At 42.0% G+C, this 12187-nt stretch overlaps 28 non-coding genes across 28 annotated transcripts; 24 read left to right on the top strand and 4 right to left on the bottom strand.

The window, feature by feature from the left end:
* Window positions 1-257: 257 nt before the first annotated feature.
* Trnak-cuu lies at window positions 258-331 on the top strand. Its single transcript has one exon. It is a non-coding gene; the product is annotated as a tRNA-Lys (tRNA).
* A 515-nt stretch (window positions 332-846) lies between these two features.
* Window positions 847-919, top strand: Trnak-cuu. Its single transcript has one exon. It is a non-coding gene; the product is annotated as a tRNA-Lys (tRNA).
* Window positions 920-1284: 365 nt separating this feature from the next.
* On the top strand, window positions 1285-1357 carry Trnak-cuu. The gene has a single exon. It is a non-coding gene; the product is annotated as a tRNA-Lys (tRNA).
* Window positions 1358-1853: 496 nt separating this feature from the next.
* On the top strand, window positions 1854-1925 carry Trnak-cuu. Its single transcript has one exon. It is a non-coding gene; the product is annotated as a tRNA-Lys (tRNA).
* A 328-nt stretch (window positions 1926-2253) lies between these two features.
* On the top strand, window positions 2254-2326 carry Trnak-cuu. The gene has a single exon. It is a non-coding gene; the product is annotated as a tRNA-Lys (tRNA).
* Window positions 2327-2730: 404 nt separating this feature from the next.
* Window positions 2731-2802, top strand: Trnak-cuu. Its single transcript has one exon. It is a non-coding gene; the product is annotated as a tRNA-Lys (tRNA).
* Window positions 2803-3516: 714 nt separating this feature from the next.
* Trnam-cau lies at window positions 3517-3588 on the bottom strand. The gene has a single exon. It is a non-coding gene; the product is annotated as a tRNA-Met (tRNA).
* Window positions 3589-3735: 147 nt separating this feature from the next.
* Window positions 3736-3808, top strand: Trnak-cuu. Its single transcript has one exon. It is a non-coding gene; the product is annotated as a tRNA-Lys (tRNA).
* Window positions 3809-4258: 450 nt separating this feature from the next.
* On the top strand, window positions 4259-4331 carry Trnak-cuu. Its single transcript has one exon. It is a non-coding gene; the product is annotated as a tRNA-Lys (tRNA).
* A 301-nt stretch (window positions 4332-4632) lies between these two features.
* Trnak-cuu lies at window positions 4633-4705 on the top strand. The gene has a single exon. It is a non-coding gene; the product is annotated as a tRNA-Lys (tRNA).
* A 103-nt stretch (window positions 4706-4808) lies between these two features.
* Trnak-cuu lies at window positions 4809-4881 on the top strand. Its single transcript has one exon. It is a non-coding gene; the product is annotated as a tRNA-Lys (tRNA).
* A 103-nt stretch (window positions 4882-4984) lies between these two features.
* Trnak-cuu lies at window positions 4985-5057 on the top strand. The gene has a single exon. It is a non-coding gene; the product is annotated as a tRNA-Lys (tRNA).
* Window positions 5058-5767: 710 nt separating this feature from the next.
* Trnam-cau lies at window positions 5768-5839 on the bottom strand. The gene has a single exon. It is a non-coding gene; the product is annotated as a tRNA-Met (tRNA).
* Window positions 5840-5986: 147 nt separating this feature from the next.
* Trnak-cuu lies at window positions 5987-6059 on the top strand. The gene has a single exon. It is a non-coding gene; the product is annotated as a tRNA-Lys (tRNA).
* Window positions 6060-6351: 292 nt separating this feature from the next.
* Window positions 6352-6424, top strand: Trnak-cuu. The gene has a single exon. It is a non-coding gene; the product is annotated as a tRNA-Lys (tRNA).
* A 295-nt stretch (window positions 6425-6719) lies between these two features.
* Trnak-cuu lies at window positions 6720-6792 on the top strand. The gene has a single exon. It is a non-coding gene; the product is annotated as a tRNA-Lys (tRNA).
* Window positions 6793-7407: 615 nt separating this feature from the next.
* Window positions 7408-7479, bottom strand: Trnai-gau. Its single transcript has one exon. It is a non-coding gene; the product is annotated as a tRNA-Ile (tRNA).
* Window positions 7480-7647: 168 nt separating this feature from the next.
* On the top strand, window positions 7648-7720 carry Trnak-cuu. Its single transcript has one exon. It is a non-coding gene; the product is annotated as a tRNA-Lys (tRNA).
* Window positions 7721-8004: 284 nt separating this feature from the next.
* Trnak-cuu lies at window positions 8005-8077 on the top strand. The gene has a single exon. It is a non-coding gene; the product is annotated as a tRNA-Lys (tRNA).
* Window positions 8078-8596: 519 nt separating this feature from the next.
* Trnak-cuu lies at window positions 8597-8669 on the top strand. The gene has a single exon. It is a non-coding gene; the product is annotated as a tRNA-Lys (tRNA).
* Window positions 8670-9392: 723 nt separating this feature from the next.
* Trnak-cuu lies at window positions 9393-9465 on the top strand. Its single transcript has one exon. It is a non-coding gene; the product is annotated as a tRNA-Lys (tRNA).
* A 308-nt stretch (window positions 9466-9773) lies between these two features.
* Window positions 9774-9846, top strand: Trnak-cuu. Its single transcript has one exon. It is a non-coding gene; the product is annotated as a tRNA-Lys (tRNA).
* Window positions 9847-9934: 88 nt separating this feature from the next.
* Window positions 9935-10006, bottom strand: Trnai-uau. Its single transcript has one exon. It is a non-coding gene; the product is annotated as a tRNA-Ile (tRNA).
* Window positions 10007-10342: 336 nt separating this feature from the next.
* Trnak-cuu lies at window positions 10343-10415 on the top strand. The gene has a single exon. It is a non-coding gene; the product is annotated as a tRNA-Lys (tRNA).
* A 307-nt stretch (window positions 10416-10722) lies between these two features.
* On the top strand, window positions 10723-10795 carry Trnak-cuu. Its single transcript has one exon. It is a non-coding gene; the product is annotated as a tRNA-Lys (tRNA).
* A 516-nt stretch (window positions 10796-11311) lies between these two features.
* Window positions 11312-11384, top strand: Trnak-cuu. Its single transcript has one exon. It is a non-coding gene; the product is annotated as a tRNA-Lys (tRNA).
* A 308-nt stretch (window positions 11385-11692) lies between these two features.
* Window positions 11693-11765, top strand: Trnak-cuu. Its single transcript has one exon. It is a non-coding gene; the product is annotated as a tRNA-Lys (tRNA).
* Window positions 11766-12024: 259 nt separating this feature from the next.
* Window positions 12025-12097, top strand: Trnak-cuu. The gene has a single exon. It is a non-coding gene; the product is annotated as a tRNA-Lys (tRNA).
* Window positions 12098-12187: the final 90 nt, after the last annotated feature.

Below are 12187 nucleotides of genomic sequence, written 5' to 3'. Positions count from 1 at the left end.
ATTTAACAAAATTATTTCAACAAATTCGCTGAAAATATGCAAATAGCAGAGCGTGGTTTCGATCCACGGACCTCTGGGTTAGGGCCCAGCACGCTTCCACTGCGCACTATGCTGAACATGGATCAAACATGACATTGCTGAAAGTTGTCTGGTTATTCGAACACCTTTTTCTTCAAAAACCAAACCATATTTGAAAGAAATGTGGTTTCACATTCTTCAACACTATCAATTATGTTAATTCCGAATGCTTCCAGCGAGCCCGGCTAGCTCAGTCGGGTAGAGCATGAGACTCTTAATCTCAGGGTCGTGGGTTCGAGCCCCACGTTGGGCGTTTGGTTGTACTAAACAATTTTATCCTTCCACTCAGCCTAAAAAGATTTAACAAAGTTTTTTCAACAAATTCGCTGAAAATACCCAAAATAGCAGAGCGTGGTTTCGATCCACGGACCTCTGGGTTATGGGCCCAGCACGCTTCCACTGCGCCACTCTGCTAAACATTATCAATATTGACATTGCTGAAATTTTTTAAGCAATATTGAAAGTTGTCTGGTTATTTGAACACCTTTTTTCTATCGAAAACCAAACCACTGAGCCACTCTGCTGAACATGATCAATATTGACATTGCTGAAATTTTGAAATCAATATTGAAAATTGTCTGGTTATTCGAACACCTTTTTTCTATCAAAAACCAAACCATATTTGAATGAAATGTGGTCTTCACATTTTTTCAGCACTCATAATTATGTTAATTCCGAATGCTTCCAGCGAGCCATATTTGAAAGGAATGTGGTCTTCACATTTCTTCAACACTCATCAATTTTGTTAATTCCGAATGCTTCCAGCGAGCCCGGCTAGCTCAGTCGGTAGAGCATGAGACTCTTAATCTCAGGGTCGTGGGTTCGAGCCCCACGTTGGGCGTTTGGTGTACTAAACAATTTTATCCTTCCACTCAGCCTAAAAAGATTTAACAAAATTATTTCAACAAATTCGCTGAAAAAACCCGAAATAGCAGAGCGTGGTTTCGATCCACAGACCTCTGGGTTATGGGCCTAGCACGCTTCCACTGCGCCACTCTGCTGAACACAGTCAATGTTGACATTGCTGAATGTTGTCTGGTTATCCGAACATCTTTTTTCTGTCAAACCATATTTGAAAAAAATGCCTAAAAAGATTTAACAAAATTATTTCAACAAATTTGCTGAAAATACCCAAAATAGCAGAGCGTGGTTTCGATCCACGGACCTCTGGGTTATGGGCCCAGCACTTCCAAACGCTTCCAGCGAGCCCGGCTAGCTCAGTCGGTAGAGCATGAGACTCTTAATCTCAGGGTCGTGGGTTCGAGCCCCACGTTGGGCGTTTGGTGTACTACACAATTTTATCCTTCCACTCAGCCTAAAAAGATTTAACAAAATTATTTCAACAAATTCGATGAAAAAACCCGAAATAGCAGAACGTGGTTTCGATCCACGGACCTCTGGGTTATGGGCACAGCACGCTTCCACTGCGCCACTCTGCTAAACATTATCAATATAGACATTGCTGAATGTTGTCCAGTTATTCGAACACTTTCTTTCTGACAAACCTTATTTGAAAGAAATGCCTAAAAAAAGATTTAACAAAATTATTTCAACAAATTGCTGAAAATACCCAAAGTAGCAGAGCGTGGTTCGATCCACGGACCTCTGGGTTATGGCCCAGCACGCTTCCACTGCGCCACTCTGCTGAAACATGATCAATATTGACCTTGCCGAAAGTTGTCTGATTATTCGAACACCTTTTTCTGTCAAAAACCAAACCATATTTGAAAGAAATGTGGTCTTCACATTTCTTCAACACTCATCAATTATGTTAATTCCGAATGCTCAGTCGGTAGAGCATGAGACTCTTAATCTCAGGGTCGTGGGTTCGAGCCCCACGTTGGGCGTTTGGTGTACTATACACTTTTATCCTTCCACTCAGCCTAAAAAGATTTAACAAAATTTTTTCAAGAAATTCGCTGAAAATACCCGAAATAGCAGAGCGTGGTTTCGATCCACGGACCTCTGGGTTATGGGCCCAGCACGCTTCCACTGCGCCACTCTGCTAAACATTATCAATATTGACATTGCTGAAATTTTTTAATCAATATTGAAAGTTGTCTGGTTATTCGAACACCTTTTTTCTATCGAAAACCAAACCATATTTGAAAGAAATGTGGTCTTCACATTTCTTCAACACTCATCAATTATGTTAATTCCGAATGCTTCCGGCGAGCCCGGCTAGCTCAGTCGGTAGAGCATGAGACTCTTAATCTCAGGGTCGTGGGTTCGAGCCCCACGTTGGGCGTTTGGTGTACTAAACAATTTTATCCTTCCACTCAGCCTAAAAAGATTTAACAAAATTATTTCAACAAATTTGCTGAAAATACCCAAAGTAGCAGAGCGTGGTTTCGATCCACGGACCTCTGGGTTATGGGCCCAGCACGCTTCCACTGCGCCACTCTGCTAAACATTATCAATATTGACATTGCTGAAATTTTTTAATCAATATTGAAAGTTGTCTGGTTATTCGAACACCTTTTTTCTATCGAAAACCAAACCATATTTGAATGAAATGTGGTCTTCACATTTTTTCAGCACTCATAATTATGTTAATTCCGAATGCTTCCAGCGAACCATATTTGAAAGAAATGTGGTCTTCACATTTCTTCAACACTCATCAATTATGTTAATTCCGAATGCTTTCAGCGAGCCCGGCTAGCTCAGTCGGTAGAGCATGAGACTCTTAATCTCAGGGTCGTGGGTTCGAGCCCCACGTGGGCGTTTGGTGTGTACTAAAACAATTTATCCTTCCACTCAGCCTAAAAAGATTTAACAAAATTATTTCAACAAATTCGCTGAAAAAAACCCGAAATAGCAGAGCGTGGTTTCGATCCACGGACCTCTGGGTTATGGGCCCAGCACGTTTCCACTGCGCCACTCTGCTAAACATTATCAATATAGACATTGCTGAATGATGTCTGGTTATTCGAACACTTCTTTCTGACAAACCATATTTGAAAGAAATGCCTAAAAAGATTTAACAAAATTATTTCAACAAATTTGCTGAAAATACCCAAAGTAGCAGAGCGTGGTTTTGATCCACGGACCTCTGGGTTATGGGCCCAGCACGCTTCCACTGCGCCACTCTGCTGAACACGGTCAATGTTGACATTGCTGAATGTTGTCTGGTTATTCGAACACCTTTTTTCTGACAAACCATATTTGAAAGAAATACCTATAAAGATTTAACAAAATTATTTCAACAAATTTGCTGAAAATACCCAAAATAGCAGAGCGTGGTTTTGATCCACGGACCTCTGGGTTATGGGCCCAGCACGCTTCCACTGCGCCACTCTGCTGAACACGGTCAATGTTGACATTGCTGAATGTTGTCTGGTTATTCGAACACCTTTTTTCTGACAAACCATATTTGAAAGAAATACCTATAAAGATTTAACAAAATTATTTCAACAAATTTGCTGAAAATACCCAAAATAGCAGAGCGTGGTTTCGAACCACGGACCTCTGGGTTATGGGCCCAGCACGCTTCCACTGCGCCACTCTGCTGAACATGTCAATATTGACATTGCTGAAAGTTGTCTGGTTATTCGACCACCTTTTTTCTATCAAAAACCAAACCATATTTGAAAGAAATGTGGTTTTCACATTTCTTCAACACTCATCAATTATGTTAATTCCGAACGCTTCCAGCGAGCCCGGCTAGCTCAGTCGGTAGAGCATGAGACTCTTAATCTCAGGGTCGTGGGTTTGAGCCCAACGTTGGGCGTTTGGTGTACTAAACAATTTTATCCTTCCACTCAGCCTAAAAAGATTTAACAAAATTATTTCAACAAATTCGCTGAAAAAACCCGAAATAGCAGAGTGTGCATGAGACTCTTAATCTCAGGGTCGTGGGTTCGAGCCTCACGTTGGGCGTTTGGTGTACTAAACAATTTTATCCTTACACTCAGCCTAAAAGAATTTAACAAAATTATTTCAACAAATTCGCTGAAAATATGCGAAATAGCAGAGCGTGGGTTCGATCCACGGACCTCTGGGTTATGGGCCCAGCACGCTTCCACTGCGACACCCTGCTGAACACGGTCAATGTTGACATTGCTGAATGTTGTCTTGTTATTCGAACACCTATTTTCTGACAAACCATATTTGAAAGAAATGTGGCCTTTACATTCCTTCAACGCTCATCAATTATGTTAATTCCGAATGCATCCAGTGAGCCCGGCTAGCTCAGTCGGTAGAGCATGAGACTCTTAACCTCAGCGTCGTGGGTTCGAGCCCCACGTTGGGCGTTTGGTGTGCTAATCAATTTTATCCTTCCGCTCAGCCTAAAAAGATTTAACAAAATTATTTCAATAAATATGCTGTAAATACCCAAAATAGCAGAGCGTGGTTTCGATCCACGGACCTCTGGGTTATGGGCCCAGCACGCTTCCACTGCGCCACTCTGCTGAACATGATCAACATTGACATTGCTGAAAGTTGTCTGGTTATTCGAACACCTATTTTCTGACAAACCATATTTGAAAGAAATGTGGTTTTCACATTTCTTCAACACTTATCAATTATGTTAATTCCGATTGCTTCCAGCGAGCCCGGCTAGCTCAGTCGGTAGAGCATGAGACTCTTAATCCCAGGGTCGTGGGTTCGAGCCCCACGTTGGGCGTTTGGTGTACTAAACAGTTTTATCCTTCCACTCAGCCTAAAAAGATTTAACAAAATTATTTCAACAAATTCGCTGTTATGTTAATTCCGAATGCTTTCAGCGAGCCCGGCTAGCTCAGTCGGTAGAGCATGAGACTCTTAATCTCAGGGTCGTGGGTTCGAGCCCCACGTTGGGCGTTTGGTGTACTAAACAGTTTTATCCTTCCACTCAGCCTAAAAAGATTTAACAAAATTATTTCAACAAATTCGCTGTTATGTTAATTCCGAATGCTTTCAGCGAGCCCGGCTAGCTCAGTCGGTAGAGCATGAGACTCTTAATCTCAGGGTCGTGGGTTCGAGCCCCACGTTGGGCGTTTGGTGTACTAAACAATTTTATCCTTCCACTCAGCCTAAAAAGATTTAACAAAATTATTTCAACAAATTCGCTGAAAAAACCCGAAATAGCAGAGCGTGGTTTCGATCCACGGACCTCTGGGTTATGGGCCCAGCACGCTTCCACTGCGCCACTCTGCTAAACATTATCAATATAGACATTGCTGAATGATGTCTGGTTATTCGAACACTTTCTTTCTGACAAACCATATTTGAAAGAAATGCCTAAAAAGATTTAACAAAATTATTTCAACAAATTTGTTGAAAATACCCAAAGTAGCAGAGCGTGGTTTTGATCCACGGACCTCTGGGTTATGGGCCCAGCACGCTTCCACTGCGCCACTCTGCTGAACACGGTCAATGTTGACATTGCTGAATGTTGTCTGGTTATTCGAACACCTTTTTTCTGACAAACCATATTTGAAAGAAATACCTATAAAGATTTAACAAAATTATTTCAACAAATTTGCTGAAAATACCCAAAATAGCAGAGCGTGGTTTTGATCCACGGACCTCTGGGTTATGGGCCCAGCACGCTTCCACTGCGCCACTCTGCTGAACACGGTCAATGTTGACATTGCTGAAGTTTGTCTGGTTATTCGAACACCTTTTTCTGACAAACCATATTTGAAAGAAAACCTATAAAGATTTAACAAAATTATTTCAACAAATTTGCTGAAAATACCCAAAATAGCAGAGCGTGGTTTCGAACCACGGACCTCTGGGTTATGGGCCCAGCACGCTTCCACTGCGCCACTCTGCTGAACATGTCAATATTGACATTGCTGAAAGTTGTGTGGTTATTCGACCACCTTTTTTCTATCAAAAACCAAACCATATTTGAAAGAAATGTGGTTTTCACATTTCTTCAACACTCATCAATTATGTTAATTCCGAACGCTTCCAGCGAGCCCGGCTAGCTCAGTCGGTAGAGCATGAGACTCTTAATCTCAGGGTCGTGGGTTCGAGCCCCACGTTGGGCGTTTGGTGTACTAAACAATTTTATCCTTCCACTCAGCCTAAAAAGATTTAACAAAATTATTTCAACAAATTCGCTGAAAAAACCCGAAATAGCAGAGTGTGCATGAGACTCTTAATCTCAGGGTCGTGGGTTCGAGCCCCACGTTGGGCGTTTGGTGTACTAAACAATTTTATCCTTCCACTCAGCCTAAAAAGATTTAACAAAATTATTTCAACAAATACGCTGAAAATACCCGAAATAGCAGAGCAACCTCAACACTCATCAATTATGTTAATTCCGAACGCTTCCAGCGAGCCCGGCTAGCTCAGTCGGTAGAGCATGAGACTCTTAATCTCAGGGTCGTGGGTTCGAGCCCCACGTTGGGCGTTTGGTGTACTAAACAATTTTATCCTTCCACTCAGCCTAAAAAGATTTAAAAAATTATTTCAACAAATTCGCTGAAAAAACGAAATAGCCGATAGCAAGTGTGCATGAGACTCTTAATCTCAGGGTCGTGGGTTCGAGCCCCACGTTGGGCGTTTGGTGTACTAAACAATTTTATCCTTACACTCAGCCTAAAAGAATTTAACAAAATTATTTCAACAAATTCGCTGAAAATACCCGAAATAGCAGAGCAACCTCAACACTCATCAATTATGTTAATTCCGAATGCTTCCAGTGAGCCCGGCTAGCTCGGTCGGTAGGGCATGAAACTCTTAATCTCAGGGTCGTGGGTTCGAGCGCCACGTTGGGCGTTTGGTGTGCTAAACAATTTTATCCTTACACTCAGCCTAAAAGTGGTTTCGATCCACGGACCTCTGGGCTATGGGCCCAGCACGCTTCCACAGCGACACTCTGCTGAACACGGTCAATGTTGACATTGCTGAATGTTGTCTTGTTATTCGAACACCTATTTTCTGACAAACCATATTTGAAAGAAATGTGGTTTTCACATTTCTTCAACACTTATCAATTATGTTAATTCCGATTGCTTCCAGCGAGCCCGGCTAGCTCAGTCGGTAGAGCATGATACTTTTAATCTCAGGGTCGTGGGTTCGAGCCCGACGTTGGGCGTTTGGTGTACTAAACAATTTTATCCTTCCACTCAGCCTAAAAATATTTAACAAAACTATTTCAACAAATTCGCTGAAAAAACCCGAAATAGCAGAGCGTGGTTTCGATCCACGGACCTCTGGGTTATGGGCCTAGCACGCTTCCACTGCGCCACTCTGCTGAACACGGTCAATGTTGACATTGCTGAATGTTGTCTGGTTATTCGAACATCTTTTTTCTGACAAACCATATTTGAAAGAAATGCCTAAAAAGATTTAACAAAATTATTTCAACAAATTTGCTGAAAATACCCAAAGTAGCAGAGCGTGGTTTCGATCCACGGACCTCTGGGTTATCGGCCCAGCACGCTTCCACTGAGCCACTCTGCTGAACATGATCAATATTGACATTGCTGAAATTTTGAAATCAATATTGAAAATTGTCTGGTTATTCGAACACCTTTTTTCTATCAAAAACCAAACCATATTTGAAAGAAATGTGGTCTTCACATTTCTTCAACACTCATCAATTATGTTAATTCCGAATGCTTCCGGCGAGCCCGGCTAGCTCAGTCGGTAGAGCATGAGACTCTTAATCTCAGGGTCGTGGGTTCGAGCCCCACGTTGGGCGTTTGGTGTACTAAACTATTTTATCCTTCCACTCAGCCTAAAAAGATTTAACAAAATTATTTCAACAAATTCGCTGAAAAAACCCGAAATAGCAGAGCGTGGTTTCGATCCACGGACCTCTGGGTTATGGGCCCAGCACGCTTCCACTGCGACACTCTGCTGAACACGGTCAATGTTGACATTGCTGAATGTTGTCTTGTTATTCGAACACCTTTTTTCTAGCCGGGATCGCTGGCAGTTTCTTCAACACTCATCAATTACGTTAATTCCGAATGCTTCCATTGAGCCCGGCTAGCTCAGTCGGTAGAGCATGAGACTCTTAATCTTAGGGTCGTGGGTTCGAGCCCCACGTTGGGCGTTTGGTGTACTAAATAATTTTGTCCTTCCACTCAGCCTAAAAAGATTTAACAAAATTATTTCAACAAATTCGCTGAAAGTACCCGAAATAGCAGAGCGTGGTTTCGATCCACGGACCTCCTCTGGGTTATGGGCCCAGCACGCTTCCACTGCGCCACTCTGCTGAACACGGTCAATGATGACATTGCTGAATGTTGTCTGGTTATTCGAACACTTTCTTTCTGACAAACCATATTTGAAAGAAATGCCTAAAAAGATTTAACAAAATTATTTCAACAAATTTGCTGAAAATACCCAAAGTAGCAGAGCGTGGTTTCGATCCACGGACCTCTGGGTTATGGGCCCAGCACGCTTCCACTGCGCCACTCTGCTGAACATGATCAATATTGACCTTGCCGAAAGTTGTCTGATTATTCGAACACCTTTTTTCTATCAAAAACCAAACCATATTTGAAAGAAATGTGGTCTTCACATTTCTTCAACACTCATCAATTATGTTAATTCCGAATGCTTCCGGCGAGCCCGGCTAGCTCAGTCGGTAAAGCATGAGACTCTTAATCTCAGGGTCGTGGGTTTGAGCCCCACGTTGGGCGTTTGGTGTACTAAACAATTTTATCCTTCCACTCAGCCTAAAAAGATTTAACAAAATATTTCAACAAATTCGCTGAAAAAACCCGAAATAGCAGAGCATGGTTTCGATCCACGGACCTCTGGGTTATGGGTCCAGCATGCTTCCACTGCGCCACTCTGCTGAACACGGTCCATGTTGACATTGCTGAATGTTGTCTGGTTATTCGAACACCTTTTTTCTGACAAACCATATTTGAAAGAAATGCCTGAAAAGGTTTAACAAAATTATTTCAACAAATTTGCTGAAAATACCCAAAATAGCAGAGCGTGGTTTCGATCCACGGACCTCTGGGTTATGGGCCCAGCACGCTTCCACTGCGCCACTCTGCTGAACATGATCAATATTGACATTGCCGAAAGTTGTCTGATTATTCAAACATCTTTTTTCTGACAAACCATATTTGAAAGGAATGCCTAAAAAGATTTAACAAAATTATTTCAACAAATTTGCTGAAAATATTCAAAATAGCAGAGCGTGATATCGATCCACGGACCTCTGGGTTATGGGCCCAGCACGTTTCCACTGCGCCACTCTGCTGAACATGATCAATATTGACATTGCTGAAAGTTGTCTGGTTATTCGAACACCTTTTTTCTATCAAAAACCAAACCATATTTAAAAGAAATGTGGCCTTCACATTCCTTCAACACTCATCAATTATGTTAATTCCGAATGCTTCCAGTGAGCCCGGCTAGCTCAGTCGGTAGAGCATGAGACTCTTAATCTCAGGGTGGTGGGTTCGAGACCCACGTTGGGCGTTTGGTGTGCTGAACAATTTTATCCTTACACTCAGCCTAAAATGATTTAACAAAATTTTTTGAACAAATTCGCTGAAAAAACCCGAAATAGCAGAGAGTGGTTTCGATCCACGGACCTCTGGGTTATGGGCCCAGCACGCTTCCACTGCGCCACTCTGCTGAACATTATCAATATTGACATTGCTGAAAGTTGTCTGGTAATTCGAACATCTTTTTTCTATCAAAAACCAAACCATATTTGAAAGAAATGTGGTTTTCACATTTCTTCAACACTCATCAATTATGATAATTCCGAATGCTTCCAGCAAGCCCGGCTAGCTCAGTCGGTAGAGCATGAGACTCTTAATCTCAGGGTCGTGGGTTCGAGCCCCACGTTGGGCGTTTGGTGTACTAAATAATTTTATCCTTCCACTCAGCCTAAAAAGATTTAACAAAATTATTTCAACAAATTCGCTAAAAAAACCCGAAATAGCAGAACGTGATTTCGATCCACGGACCTCTGGGTTATAGGCCCAGCACGCTTCCACTGCGCCACTCTGCTGAACATGATCAATATTGACATTGCTGAAAGTTGTCTGGTTATTCGAACACCTTTTTTCTGACAAACCATATTTGAAAGAAATGCCTAAAAAAATTTAACAAAATTATTTCAATAAATATGCTGTAAATACCCAAAATAGCAGAGCGTGGTTTCGATCCAGGGACCTCTGGGTTATGGGCCCAGCACGTTTCTACTGCGCCACTCTGCTGAACACGTTCAATGTTGACATTGCTGAATGTTGTCTGGTTATTCGAACACCTTTTTTCTATCAAAAACCAAACCATATTTGAAATAAATGTAGTTTTCAATTATGTTAATTCCGAATGCATCCAGCGAGCCCGGCTAGCTCAGTCGGTAGAGCATGAGACTCTTAATCTCAGGGTCGTGGGTTCGAGTCACACGTTGGGCGTTTGGTGTACTAAACAATTTTATCCTTCCACTCAGCCTAAAAAGATTTAACAAAATTATTTCAACAAATTCGCTGAAAAAACCCGAAATAGCAGAGCGTGGTTTTGATCCACAGACCTCTGGGTTATTGGCCCAGCACGCTTCGACTGCGCCACTCTGCTGAACATGATCAATATTGACATTGCTGAAAGTTGTCTGGTTATTCGAACACCTTTTTTCTATCAAAAACCAAACAATATTTGAATGAAATGTGGTCTTCACATTTCTTTAGAACTCATAATTATGTTAATTCCGAATTCTTCCAGCAAGCCCGGATAGCTCAGTCGGTAGAGCATGAGACTCTTAATCTCAGGGTCGTGGGTTCGAGCCCCACGTTGGGCGTTTGGTGTACTAAACAATTTTATACTTCCACTCAGCCTAAAAAGATTTAACAAAATTATTTGAACAAATTCGCTGAAAGTACCCAAAATAGCAGAGCGTGGTTTCGATCCACGGACCTCTGGGTTATGGGCCCAGCACGCTTCCACTGCGCCACTCTGCTGAACACGGTCAATGTTGACATTGCTGAATGTTGTCTGGTTATTCGAACACTTTCTTTCAGACAAACCATATTTGAAAGAAATGCCTAAAAAGATTTAACAAAATTATTTCAACAAATTTGCTGAAAATACCCAAAGTAGGAGAGCGTGGTTTCAATCCACGGACCTCTGGGTTATGGGCCCAGCACGTTTCCACTGCGCCACTCTGCTGGACATGATCAATATTGACATTGCTGGAAGTTGTCTGGTTATTCAAACACCTTTTTTCTATCAAAAACCAAACCATATTTGAAAGAAATGTGGCCTTCACATTCCTTCAACACTCATCAATTATGTTAATTCCGAATGCTTCCAGTGAGCCCGGCTAGCTCAGTCGGTAGAGCATGAGACTCTTAATCTCAGGGTGGTGGGTTCGAGCCCCACGTTGGGCGTTTGGTGTGCTAAACAATTTTATCCTTACACTCAGCCTAAAATGATTTAACAAAATTTTTTCAACAAATTCGCTGAAAAAACCCGAAATAGCAGAGCGTGGTTTCGATCCACGGACCTCTGGGTTATGGGCCCAGCACGCTTCCACTGCGCCACTCTGCTGAACATTATCAACATTGACATTGCTGAAAGTTGTCTGGTTATTCGAACACCTTTTTTCTATCAAAAACCAAACCATATTTGAAAGAAATGTGGTTTTCACATTTCTTCAACATCCATCAAATATGATAATTCCGAATGCTTCCAGCGAGTCCGGCTAGCTCAGTCGGTAGAGCATGAGACCCTTAATCTCAGGGTCGTGGGTTCAAGCCCCACGTTGGGCGTTTGGTGTACTAAATTATTTTATCCTTCCACTCAGCCTAAAGGGATTTAACAAACTGGGACTGGGACCTCTGCGTTATGGGCCCAGCACGCTTCCACTGCGCCACTCTGCTGAACATGATCAACATTGACATTGCTGAAAGTTGTCTGGTTATTCAAACACCTTTTTTCTATCAAAAACTAAACCATATTTGAAAGAAATGTGGTTTTCACATTTCTTCAACACTCATCAATTATGTTAATTCCGAATGCTTCCAGCGAGCCCGGCTAGCTCAGTCGGTAGAGCATGAGACTCTTAATCTCAGGGTCGTGGGTTCGAGCCCCACGTTGGGCGTTTGGTGTACAAAACAATTTTATTTTTCCACTCAGCCTAAAAAGATTTAACAAAATTTTTTCAACAAATTTGCTGAAAATACCCGAAATA

The sequence above is a fragment of the Ctenocephalides felis genome, unplaced genomic scaffold, assembly GCF_003426905.1.
Source record: "Ctenocephalides felis isolate EL2017-DRISC unplaced genomic scaffold, ASM342690v1 CF-g0.4_SCAFFOLD_00845, whole genome shotgun sequence".
Classification (NCBI taxonomy): Eukaryota; Metazoa; Arthropoda; class Insecta; order Siphonaptera; family Pulicidae; genus Ctenocephalides; species Ctenocephalides felis.
This window is presented reverse-complemented; position numbering and strand designations above follow the sequence as displayed.